An 11,349-nucleotide genomic window follows, 5' to 3' on the forward strand; every position below is an offset into this window, starting at 1 on the left:
AGCCGCGCCATATGGGTAAAACTTGCGAACATGCTCGATGTTCCAGGAGTTGCTCACTGGAACAACATCTTCGGTCTCCAGGCGGACTGCGCCAGGCCTGGTGACTCGCATTACCCGATAAGGGCCTTCCCACTTCGGCATCAACTTGTTGGAATTCTTGGCCGACTGAACGCGCCGAAGAACAAGGTCGCCTTGCTCAAAGCTTCGGGCATGAACCTTGCGGCTATGGTAGTGGCGCAAGGCTTGCTGGTAGCGTGCTGCTCTCACAGCCGCCCGAAGACGATCTTCCTCAAGGAGCGTCGCGTCATCTTGCCGCAACCGCTCTTGCTCAAGCTCATCATAAGCGAGCACTCGAGGTGACCCGTATATGAGTTCCGTGGGGAGAACTGCCTCCGCCCCATATACTAGGGCAAAGGGTGTCTGACCGGTGGCTCGATATGGCGTCGTCCTGATCGACCAAAGAACCGCCGGCAACTCATCAATCCAGCGCATTCCGCTCTTGTGCAGCCTGTCAAAGGTCTTCGTTCTCATGCCTCGCAACACTTCCGCATTCGCCCTCTCTGCTTGGCCGTTGCTTCGGGGGTGTGCCACGGAAGCAAAACAGACATTGCTGTCGAGGTCTTGAATGTACTGCATGAAGGTGTGGCTTGTGAACTGCGTGCCATTGTCGGTGATGACTCTGTTTGGCACACCAAAACGGCAGACTAGTCCCTTGAAGAACTTGACGGCTGACTGTGCTGTCACCTTCCTCACTGGTTCCACCTCTGGCCACTTTGTGAACTTGTCGATTGCAACGTACAAGTACTCAAAGCCCCCGACAGCACGGGGGAAAGGGCCCAGTATGTCGATCCCCCAGACCGAGAATGGCCAGGAGAGAGGGATCGTTTGAAGGGCTTGAGCTGGTTGATGAAGCTTCTTTGAATGGAACTGACACGCTTCACACTTGGTTACTAGTGTCGTCGCATCCTGGAGGGCGGTGGGCCAGAAGAAACCTTGGCGGTAAGGGCCCTCGACCCTATGTGGGAGCCACATATGCCTCCATGTATCTGTGCCAACAGCTCCAGTCCTTCCTCCTGGGGGATGCACTTCAATTTCACACCATTCGGCCTTCTCCTGTACAGGACGTCATCGACGAACTGGCACAGGGCAGACCGACGGGCTACTTTTTCCGCTTCTTCCTGCTCCTCAGAAAGTTCCCCTGTTTGGAGGAATCGGACAGTATGCTGCGCCCATGCCGGAGCCTGGGGCTCGACGGCAAGGACCAAAGGCATTTCCTCTACCATGGGAGCAGTTGTCTCCACGGCCAGGGCTTGACGCCCTGCCGGAGCCGGTTGCTCTTTGGCAGGCTCAGCGTCCACGGCAGCATCCTTGCCGGCAACCCCAGGGGGCTCGGTAGGAAAATACTTGCCGGGATCTGATTTCCTCCGCTTGTTCCGCCCCGTTGACGGTTCGACGGATGGCTGAGTTAACCGGGGCAAAAAGGTACCTGGTTCCACAGGTAGCTTGAATGCAGCATGCTTCGACAGGTAATCGGCGATTTCGTTCTCCGCTCGTTGAACGTGCTCCGCTTGGATACCGTCAAAGCGCTCCTCCAGCTTCCTCACTTCATCTACGTAGGACTCCATCAATGGGCTCTGTAATCCTTGTTGACTTGTCTGACGATAAGCTGCGAGTCACCCCTGACGATGAGCTTCTTCACCCCGAGGTCTGCCGCGATCCTGAGACCGGCAAGCAGCCCCTCATACTCAGCAGTGTTATTTGTGGACATCTCCCTGGGGAAGTGCATCTGGATCACGTACTTGAGGTGCTCTCCGGTGGATGCGACAAGCAGCACACCGGCACCGGCGCCTTGCAGCGAGAAAGCCCCGTCAAAGTACATGATCCAGTCGCGGTCCGCTTCCTCGCCGGGGAGAGCGGTCTCTTGGATTTCTTCGTCAGGTGTTGAGGTCCATTCCGCAATGACCTCTGCCAAGATTCTGCTCTGGATTGTCTTGGTACTTTCAAACAGCAACCCAAAGCTCGACAACTCCAAGGCCCATTCCACAATCCTTCCGGTTGCATCTGGGTTGTGCAGTATCCGTTGTAGCGGGAGGCGGGTGACGACAGTGATCTCGTGGGCTTGGAAGTAATGACGCAGCTTCCTCGAGGCCATAAGGAGGCCGAAGAGCAATTTCTGCACACCGGAGTACCTCGACCTAGCCCCCTGCAAGAGGGAGCTGACAAAGTAAACCGGGTGCTGCATCATCTTCTTCTTCTGCACCACTTCGCTTGAATGTGCGGGCGCTGCCCTGATAGTGTCAAACTCTGCCGGGGGCTTTGCCTTGCCGGCACCAGGCCCTGCCGGGGGAATCTTTGGCTCACCGTCCGCTGGTTTTGCCGTTGCCGCCGCCTCCTCGTCGACCTCCCTCTGTGCCACCAGTGCGGCGCTGACCACTTGATTCGTTGCCGCTAGATACAACAGCAACGGTTCTTGTGGTTTAGGCGCAACCAGTATTTGCGTGGAGGAAAGGTATTTCTTCAGATCCTGCAACGCCGCCTCGGCTTCTGGGGTCCACTCCATCGGGCCTGCCTACTTCAAGATTTTGAAGAAAGGAAGGGCGCGCTCGGCGGACTTGGAGATGAATCGGCTCATGGCGGCAACGCAGCCGGTGAGCTGACGCACATCCTTGATCCGCTTGGGCGCCTCAATCTGTTCAATAGCCTTGATTTTATCTGGGTTTGCCTCGATCCCGCGCTGTGACACAAAGAATCCGAGAAGCTTTCCGGACGGAACACCGAAGACACACTTCTCAGGGTTCAGCTTAAGGTTGATCTTGCGCAAGTTGGCAAATGTCTCCTCCAGATCTTGCACAAGAGTTGCCCCGTCCTTGGTTTTGACCACTATGTCATCCATGTATGCCTCCATATTTCTATGGAGCTGGGGTTCAAACCAATTTGGACTGCTCTTGCAAACGTCGAGCCAGCACTCTTCAACCCGAAAGGCATCCGTAAAAAGCAATATGTACCACATGGGGTGATGAATGATGTCTTCTCTTCATCTTCTCTCGTCATGAAGGTTTGTGGTAGCCCGAGTAGGCATCGAGGAATGGCAGCAGATCACACCCGGCCGTGGAGTCGATAATCTGGTCGATGCGCGACAACGGGAAGGGGTCCTTAGGACAAGCCTTATTGATATCTGTGTAGTCAATACACAGCCTCCACTTCCCATTTGCCTTGCGCACCACTACCGGATTGGCAGACCACGTCGGATGGAGCACTCCTCTCACGAAACCCGCTGCTTCCAACTTCCTGATCTCCTCTGTGATGAACTCCTGTCTCTCTAGAGCCTGCTTTTTGACCTTCTGCTTGACGGGCCGCGCATGAGGGCAGACAGCTAGGTGGTGCTCAATCACCTCCCTCGAAACACCGGGGATGTCGGATGCTTGCCACGCAAACACGTTGGCATTTGCCCGCAGGAAGGTGATGAGTGCGCCTTCCTATTTGCTGTCGAGGGTGGAGCCTATGGTGAAGGCCCCTCCCGTGCCTTCCTCCCTAACGGAAACCTTCTTGGTCTATGGTGGCTCAGCTCTGGATTTCTTGCTCTTGCCGGTAGAGCTCTTTGGCACGTCCTCGACGGTAGCACAACACTCCGAGGAGGTGCGCTTGTCGGAGTGGGTGCGAGAGGTCTTGCCGGGCTTCTTCTTCCCTCCTGGGGCTTCAGCGGCAGTAGCAAGTGCCTTGGCGGCAGCTGCTGCAACTGCTTCCCGGTAGAGTTGGTCGGCGTAAATCAGCGCGTCCTTCTTGTCGGAGGGGACGGAGATGATGGTCAACGGCCCGGGCATCTTTAGCATGTTGTAGGCGTAGTGCGACGCCGCCATGAACTTGGCCAGTGCTGGGCGGCCGAGGATCCCGTTGTAGGGCAAGGGGATCTCGGCCACGTCGAAGACGATCCTCTGCGTCCTGTGGTTCAACTCTCCTCCAAACGTCACGGACAGCGTGACCTTCCCCTTCGGCTGGCTCCTCCCCGGATTGACCCCTTGAAACGTGCCCGTTTCCTCGAGGTCTCCATCAGGGATTTGCAGCCTTTTGATCACGACGGGCGAGATCAAGTTCAGGCCGGCCCCGCCGTCAACCAACATCTTGTTCACCTTGAGGTTACGTATCGTTGGTGAGACCAACAACGTCAAACACCCGACCGCGGTTGTGCGGTCAGGGTGGTCCTCAGCGTCGAAGATGAGGGGCGTGTTGGACCACTTCAGCGGCTTCTGAGCATCGAACGACGGCTCCGCTGCTGTAATCTCAAGCGCCCACTGCTTGAGCTAGTGGTGAGAAGTATGCAGCAAGGTGCCACCGTCGACGCACATGGCCTCTGTAGCCTTCTGGAACTCTTGCTCGCCAGACTCGTCGTCCTCGTCCTGATCCTCGTCTTCTTGCTTCTTGTCACGGCCCCGGGCGGGCCTCTCTTGCTGGTTGTCCTTGTCGCGGCGGCCTCCTTGGCCGCCATGCTCCTTGTCGGATCCCTCGGCACCATCCTGGCCCTTCTCCTTGTCCTCCCTCTCATACTCGGCCTTTTGCTTTTCAGCAAGCAGCTCGACTTGCCGGTAGTTCTGGAGGTCGTGGCCCTTGGTGTGGTGGATCTTGCAGTACTGCTTGCCGGAGCCCCCTGGCTTGCCGGCAGCTGCTAAGGCCCGGCAGGCGACGCACCCGGCAATCTCCTTGACGGGGTCGTCTGCCCTGACCATCTTGGCAGCGCCGGTGTCGTCAGACCCTTCAATGGCAAGCACGGCCTTGCCCTTGCGTTTCCTGTTGCGACGCCGGCCCTTCTTCGTCGGGGCGGCGGTGTCTTCATTCGTAGAGTCGGTTTCCGCGCCGGCGTTGATGTCTACTACGCAACCTTCTTCTTGTAGACGTTGTTGGGCCTCCAAGTGCAGAGGTTTGTAAGACAGTAGCAAATTTCCCTCAAGTGGATGACCTAAGGTTTATCAATCCATGGGAGGCGTAGGATGAAGATGGTCTCTCTGAAACAACCCTGCAACCAAATAACAAAGAGTCTCTTGTGTCCCCAACACACCCAATACAATGGTAAATTGTATAGGTGCACTAGTTCGGCGAAGAGATGGTGATACAAGTGAAATATGGATGGTAGATATAGGTTTTTCTAATCTGAAAATATAAAAACAGCAAGGTAACTAATGATAAAAGTGAGCACAAACGGTATTGCAATGCTAGGAAACAAGGCCTAGGGTTCATACTTTCACTAGTGCAAGTTCTCTCAACAATAATAACATAATTGGATCATATAACTATACCTCAACATGCAACAAAGAGTCACTCCAAAGTCACTAATAGCGGAGAACAAACGAAGAGATTATTGTAGGGTACGAAACCACCTCAAAGTCACCTAGATACTCCAATGTCACCTCAAGTATCCGTGGGTATGATTATACGATATGCATCACACAATCTCATATTCAAACCAACACAAAGTACTTCAAAGAGTGCCCCAGAGTTTCTATAGAAGAGTCAAGACGAAAACGTGTGCCAACCCTTATGCATAGGTTCATGAGCGGAACCCGCAAGTTGATCACCAAAACATACATCAAGTGAATCAATAGAATACCCCATTGTCACCACAGGTATCCCACGCAAGACATACATCAAGTGTTCTCAAATCCTTAAAGACTCAATCCGATAAGATAACTTCAAAGGGAAAACTCAATCCATTACAAGAGAGTAGAGGGGGGAGAAACATCATAAGATCCAACTATAATAGATAAGCTCGCGATACATCAAGATTGTGCCAAATCAAGAACACGAGAGAGAGAGAGAGAGAGAGAGAGAGAGAGAGATCAAACACATAGCTACTGGTACATAACCTCAGCCCCGAGGGTGAACTACTCCCTCCTCGTCATGGAGAGCGCCGGGATGATGAAGATGACCACCAGTGAGGGTTCCCCCCCTCCGACAGGGTGCCGGAACAGGGTCCCGATTGGTTTTTGGTGGCTACAGAGGCTTGCGGCGGCGGAACTCCCGTTCTATTCTGCCCCCGATGGTTTTAGGGTATATTGATATATATAGGAGGAAGAAATACGTCAGGGGAGCCACGAGGGGCCCATGAGGGTGAAGGGCGCGCCCAGGGGGGTGGGCGCACCCCCTGCCTCGTGCCTTCCTCGTTGATCCCCTGACGTGCACTCCATGTCTCCTAGATTGCTTTCTTTCCAAAAATAAGTTTCCCGAAGGTTTCATTCCATTTGGACTCCGTTTGATATTCCTTTTCTTCGGAACACTAAAACAAGGGAAAAACAGAAACTGGCACTGCGCTCTGGGTCAATAGGTTAGTCCCAAAAGTAATATAAAAGTGCATAATAAAGCCCATAAACATCCAAGATGGATAATATAATAGCATGAATACTTCATAAATTATAGATACGTTGGAGACGTATCAAGCGTCCTCGCCGGGGTACTTCCTTCCCTCTTCAGCCCGGGTGCACCTATCAGCCAGAACATAGAGTTCGGCCACATCCTTGACCTTGGTCATCGCCAGCTCTTCGCGCATCTTGCGGTTGCGCACGTTCTGATGGAACGCGCTGATCACAGCGGCGGGATGAACGTCGGGGATGTTGTATTGTACCCGCCTGAATCTCTGGATGTACTTGCGCAGGGTTTCCCCTTCCTTCTGGGGAATGATATGTAGATCACTGGCCTGGCCATGAGCTTGGTGGCCTCCAGTGAAGGCGCCAACAAACTCATGACACAGATCCGACCAAGAGGAAATGTAATCCGCCGGCAAGTGCATTAACCAAGACATAACATTGGGCTTCAGTGCCAATGGGAAGTAATTGACAAGCACCTGGTCGTCGCGAGCTCCGGCAGCCTGCATCGCGATGGTGTAGATGCTGAGGAACTCGGACGGATGGGTCTTGCCAGTGTACTTCTCGCCGACGTCGGGCTTGAACGTGCGGTGGGACGGCCACTGGAACTGCCGCAGCTCGCGGGTAAAGGCTGGGCAGCCCACCTCGTAAGGTAGGCCGCCGGAGCCCCCCCGGCGCTGGGTGGTCCATAGCGGGTCCCGCCCGCTTGTCCGACTGGTGGCGTGTATCACGCCGGCGCTCGATAGTGGTTCGAGCATCTTCGTGAGCTCGTTCTCGAAGAACTTGGCGATGGTCGCGGTGGGTCCGCAGGTAGGACGACGCTATAGAGATGTTATCACAAGCGTCGTCACGACGAGCCGACGCGCACGGCGGCTGGCGAGGAGGAGGAGAGTGCACCGTGACCGCAGCACCCCCGGTCCTCCCAGCGCTGGCATGTAGTGGCTAGGTGGAGCGCCGGCCCGAGGGTCCCGCCGGTCGTGGATCATCTTTGTTGGTGACGGCGACGAGGCTCCGGATGGTGGCCCTCCACTCGTCGAGCTTCTCCGCAGCAGGAGGGAAGTCGAGGAGCAGCTGCGCGCGCGCCAAAGCTTCTGCTGGCATGGGTGGCGGCGACAGCTGCGTGGACCGTGCTGCGCTTCGACTTCTAACCACGTTAGAAGGAGCTCTATCACGACTCAGCGGTTGCGCGCCATTTTCGCCAGCACTTTGGCGGGCATGCTGAACTCCTTCGTCCCGCGGGTGACGCACATGGCACTTCCCACGGCGGTGTCTAGGGTCACCGGCATGGTGACGCTGCTCGTCGCGCACACCATGGGAAGAGCGCGCAGTGGTCGCCGGCGTGGGCGTCTTGGAGGTTGCTGCGCCGCCCGTGGGTGGCACAACGACACTCCTGGAGGGCCCCGCGCCGCCTGCGGGGGGCCCAGCCCCGTCTTTGGATTTGGTGGCATGGGGCCCGTTGCCTGGCGCACGAACGGCACCGCTCGCTAGGCTCTGACTGCCAGGGTGATGGTGGTGCTCGCGGACCGCGGCTCGGGTTCTGTCCGCGACCGGGCCGCTGCCCGCCCGTACGGGCACGGGCGCGCTTGGCCCCCCTCGAGCCGGCCGTCGTGGCCATCTTCTTCTTCGGAGCCACGGCGATGAAGAAGCGCTAGGCTAACTACTAGACCAGATTCTCACAATTGCGCCCCCTACCGGGCGTGCCAAAGATGTCGGTGTGGAAGGACACCTTTGGGATCACAAGAATCCCTACTACGGTTGCCGGGGCGCAAGGTTGCGAGAAGAGCAGGGTTAGTAACCAGCACAAGGATCATTTACCCAGGTTCGGGCCGCGAGGATGCGTAAAACCCTAGTCCTGCTTTGGTGGATGTATTTCAGAGAGTTCTTGAGCTCTCCAACTAGCTATGGTGGGTGCGTGGTTCCAAAGAGCCGAATCCTTCTCCAGTACGCCCTGGGCCTCCTTTTATAGTCGGAAGGGGCTACCACAGTGGCATACAGGAGGTGGAAAGGCGTACAGTGCTGCGAGCTTATCGCTCGTATTACACGACAAGGCGCATTTAATGCGCCGCTGAGGTGTCCCCTAGCTTTATCGGGGACGGGAGTGAGGCCTGTCCCGTCTGTCGCCGCTCCTCCTCGCCTCGACATGCGCCCTGGCCAGCGATGCGTGCGGCGCCATGTAGGCACGCAGGTAGCTGAGGTGGCGCGGTGATAACCCACAAGTATAGGGGATCGCAACAGTTTTCGAGGGAAGAGTATTCAACCCAAATTTATTGATTCGACACAAGGGGAGCCAAAGAATATTCTCAAGTATTAGCAACTGAGTTGTCAATTCAACCACACCTGGATAACTTAGTATCTGCAGCAAAGTATTTAGTAGCAAAGTAGTATGGAAGTAACTGTAACGGTAACAAAGGTAACAGTAGCAAAAGTAATATTTTTGGTGTTTTGTAGTGATTGTAACAGTAGCAACGGAAAAGTAAATAAGCGAAGAACAATATGTGAAAAGCTCGTAGGCATTGGATCGGTGATGGAGAATTATGCCGGATGTGGTTCATCATGTAACAGTCATAACATAGGGTGACACAGAACTAGCTCCAATTCATCAATATAATGTAGGCATGTATTCCGAATATAGTCATACGGGCTTATGGAAAAGAACTTGCATGACATCTTTTGTCCTACCCTCCCGTGGCAGCGGGGTCCTAATGGAAACTAAGGGATATTAAGGCCTCCTTTTAATAGAGTACCGGAACAAAGCATTAGCACATCGTGAATACATGAACTCCTCAAACTATGGTCATCACCGGGAGTGGTCCCGATTATTGTCACTTCGGGGTTGCCGGATCATAACACATAGTAGGTGACTATAGACTTGCAAGATAGGATCAAGAACTCACATATATTCATGAAAACATAATAGGTTCAGATCTGAAATCATGGCACTCGGGCCCTAGTGACAAGCATTAAGCATGGCAAAGTCATAGCAACATCAATCTCAGAACATAGTGGATACCAGGGATCAAACCCTAACAAAACTAACTCGATTACATGATAGATCTCATCCAACCCATCACCGTCTAGCAAGCCTACAATGGAATTACTCACGCACGGCGGTGAGCATCATGAAATTGGTGATGGAGGATGGTTGATGATGACGACGGCGACGAATCCCCCTCTCCGGAGCCCCGAACGGACTCCAGATCAGCCCTCTCGAGAGATTTTAGGGCTTGGCGGCGGCTCCGTATCGTAAAACGCAATGCATCCTTCTCCTTGATTTTTTTCTCCCTGAAAGTGAATATATGGAGTTGGAGTTGAGGTCGGTGGAGCGTCAGGGGGCCCACGAGGTAGGGGGGCGCGCCCTAGGGGGTAGGCACGCCCCCCACCCTCGTGGACAGGGTGTGGGCCCCCTGACGTGGATTTTTCTTCCAGTATTTTTCTTATTTTCCAAATAGATGTTCCGTGGAGTTTCAGGTCATTCCGAGAACTTTTGTTTCTGCACATAAATAACACCATGGAAAGTCTGCTGAAAACAACATCAGTCCGGGTTAGTTCCATTCAAATCATGCAAGTTAGAGTCCAAAACAAGGGCAAAAGTGTTTGGAAAAGTAGATACGACGGAGACGTATCAACTCCCCCAAGCTTAAACCTTTGCTTGTCCTCAAGCAATTCAGTTGATAAACTGAAAGTGATAAAGAAAAACTTTTACAAACTCTGTTTGCTCTTGTTGTTGCAAATATGTAAAGCCACCATTCAAGTTTTCAGCAAAGATTATGACTAACCACATTTGCAATAACTCTTAAGTCTCATGTTTACTCATATCAATAGCATAATCAACTAGCGAGCCATAATAATAAATCTCGGATGACAACACTTTCTCAAAACAATCATGATATGATATAATAAGATGGTATCTCGCTAGCCCTTTCTGAGACCGCAAAACATAAATGCAGAGCACCTTTAAAGATCAAGGATTGACTAAACATTGTAATTCATGGTAAAAGAGATCCAGTCATAGACATACCCAATATAAACTAATAGTAATGGATGCAAATGACAGCTGCCCTCTCCATCTAGTGCTTTTAATAAGAGGGTGATGACTCAACATAAAAGTAAATAGATAGACCCTTCACAGAGGGAAGCAGGGATTTGTAGAGGTGCCAGAGCTCGGTTTTGAAATAGAGATAAATAATATTTTGAGCGGCATATTTTCATTGTCAACATAACAACCAAGAGATGGCGATATCTACCATGCTACAACATTATAGGCGGTTCCCAAATAGAATGGTAAAGTTTATACTCCCCCTCCACCAACAAGCATCAATCCATGACTTGTTCGAAACAACGAGTGTCTCCAACTAGCAACAGTCCCAGGGGGAGTTTTGTTTGCAATTAATTTGATTTAGTTTGCATAAAGCATGGGACTGGGCATCCCGGAGACCAGCCATTTTCTCGTGAATGAGGAGTGGAGTCCACTCCTCTTGAGAATAACCCGCCTAGCATGGAAGCTACGGACAGCCCTAGTTGATACATGAGCTATTCGAGCATACAAAAAAGAATGTTTATTTGAAGGTTTAGAGTTTGGCACATACAAGTTTACTTGGAACGGCAGGTAGATACCGCATATAGGAAGGTATAGTGGACTCATAAGGAATAACTTTGGGGTTTAAGGGATTGGATGCACAAGCAGTATTCCCGCTTAGTACAAGTGAAGGCTAGCAAAAGACTGGGAAGCGACCAACTAGAGAGCGACAACAGTCATGAACATGCATTAAAATTAATAAACATTGAGTACAAGCATGAGTAGGATATAATCCACCATGAACATAAATATCGTGAAGGCTATGCTGATTTGTTTCAACTACATGTGTGAACATGTGCCAAGTCGAGTCACTTAAATCATTCAAAGGAGGATACCACCCCACTATACCACATCACAACCATTTTAATAGCATGTTGGCACGCAAGGTAAACCATTATAACTCATAGCTAATCAAGCATGGCA

The sequence above is a fragment of the Triticum aestivum genome, chromosome 1D (genome assembly GCF_018294505.1).
Source record: "Triticum aestivum cultivar Chinese Spring chromosome 1D, IWGSC CS RefSeq v2.1, whole genome shotgun sequence".
In the NCBI taxonomy this organism is placed as follows: Eukaryota; Viridiplantae; Streptophyta; class Magnoliopsida; order Poales; family Poaceae; genus Triticum; species Triticum aestivum.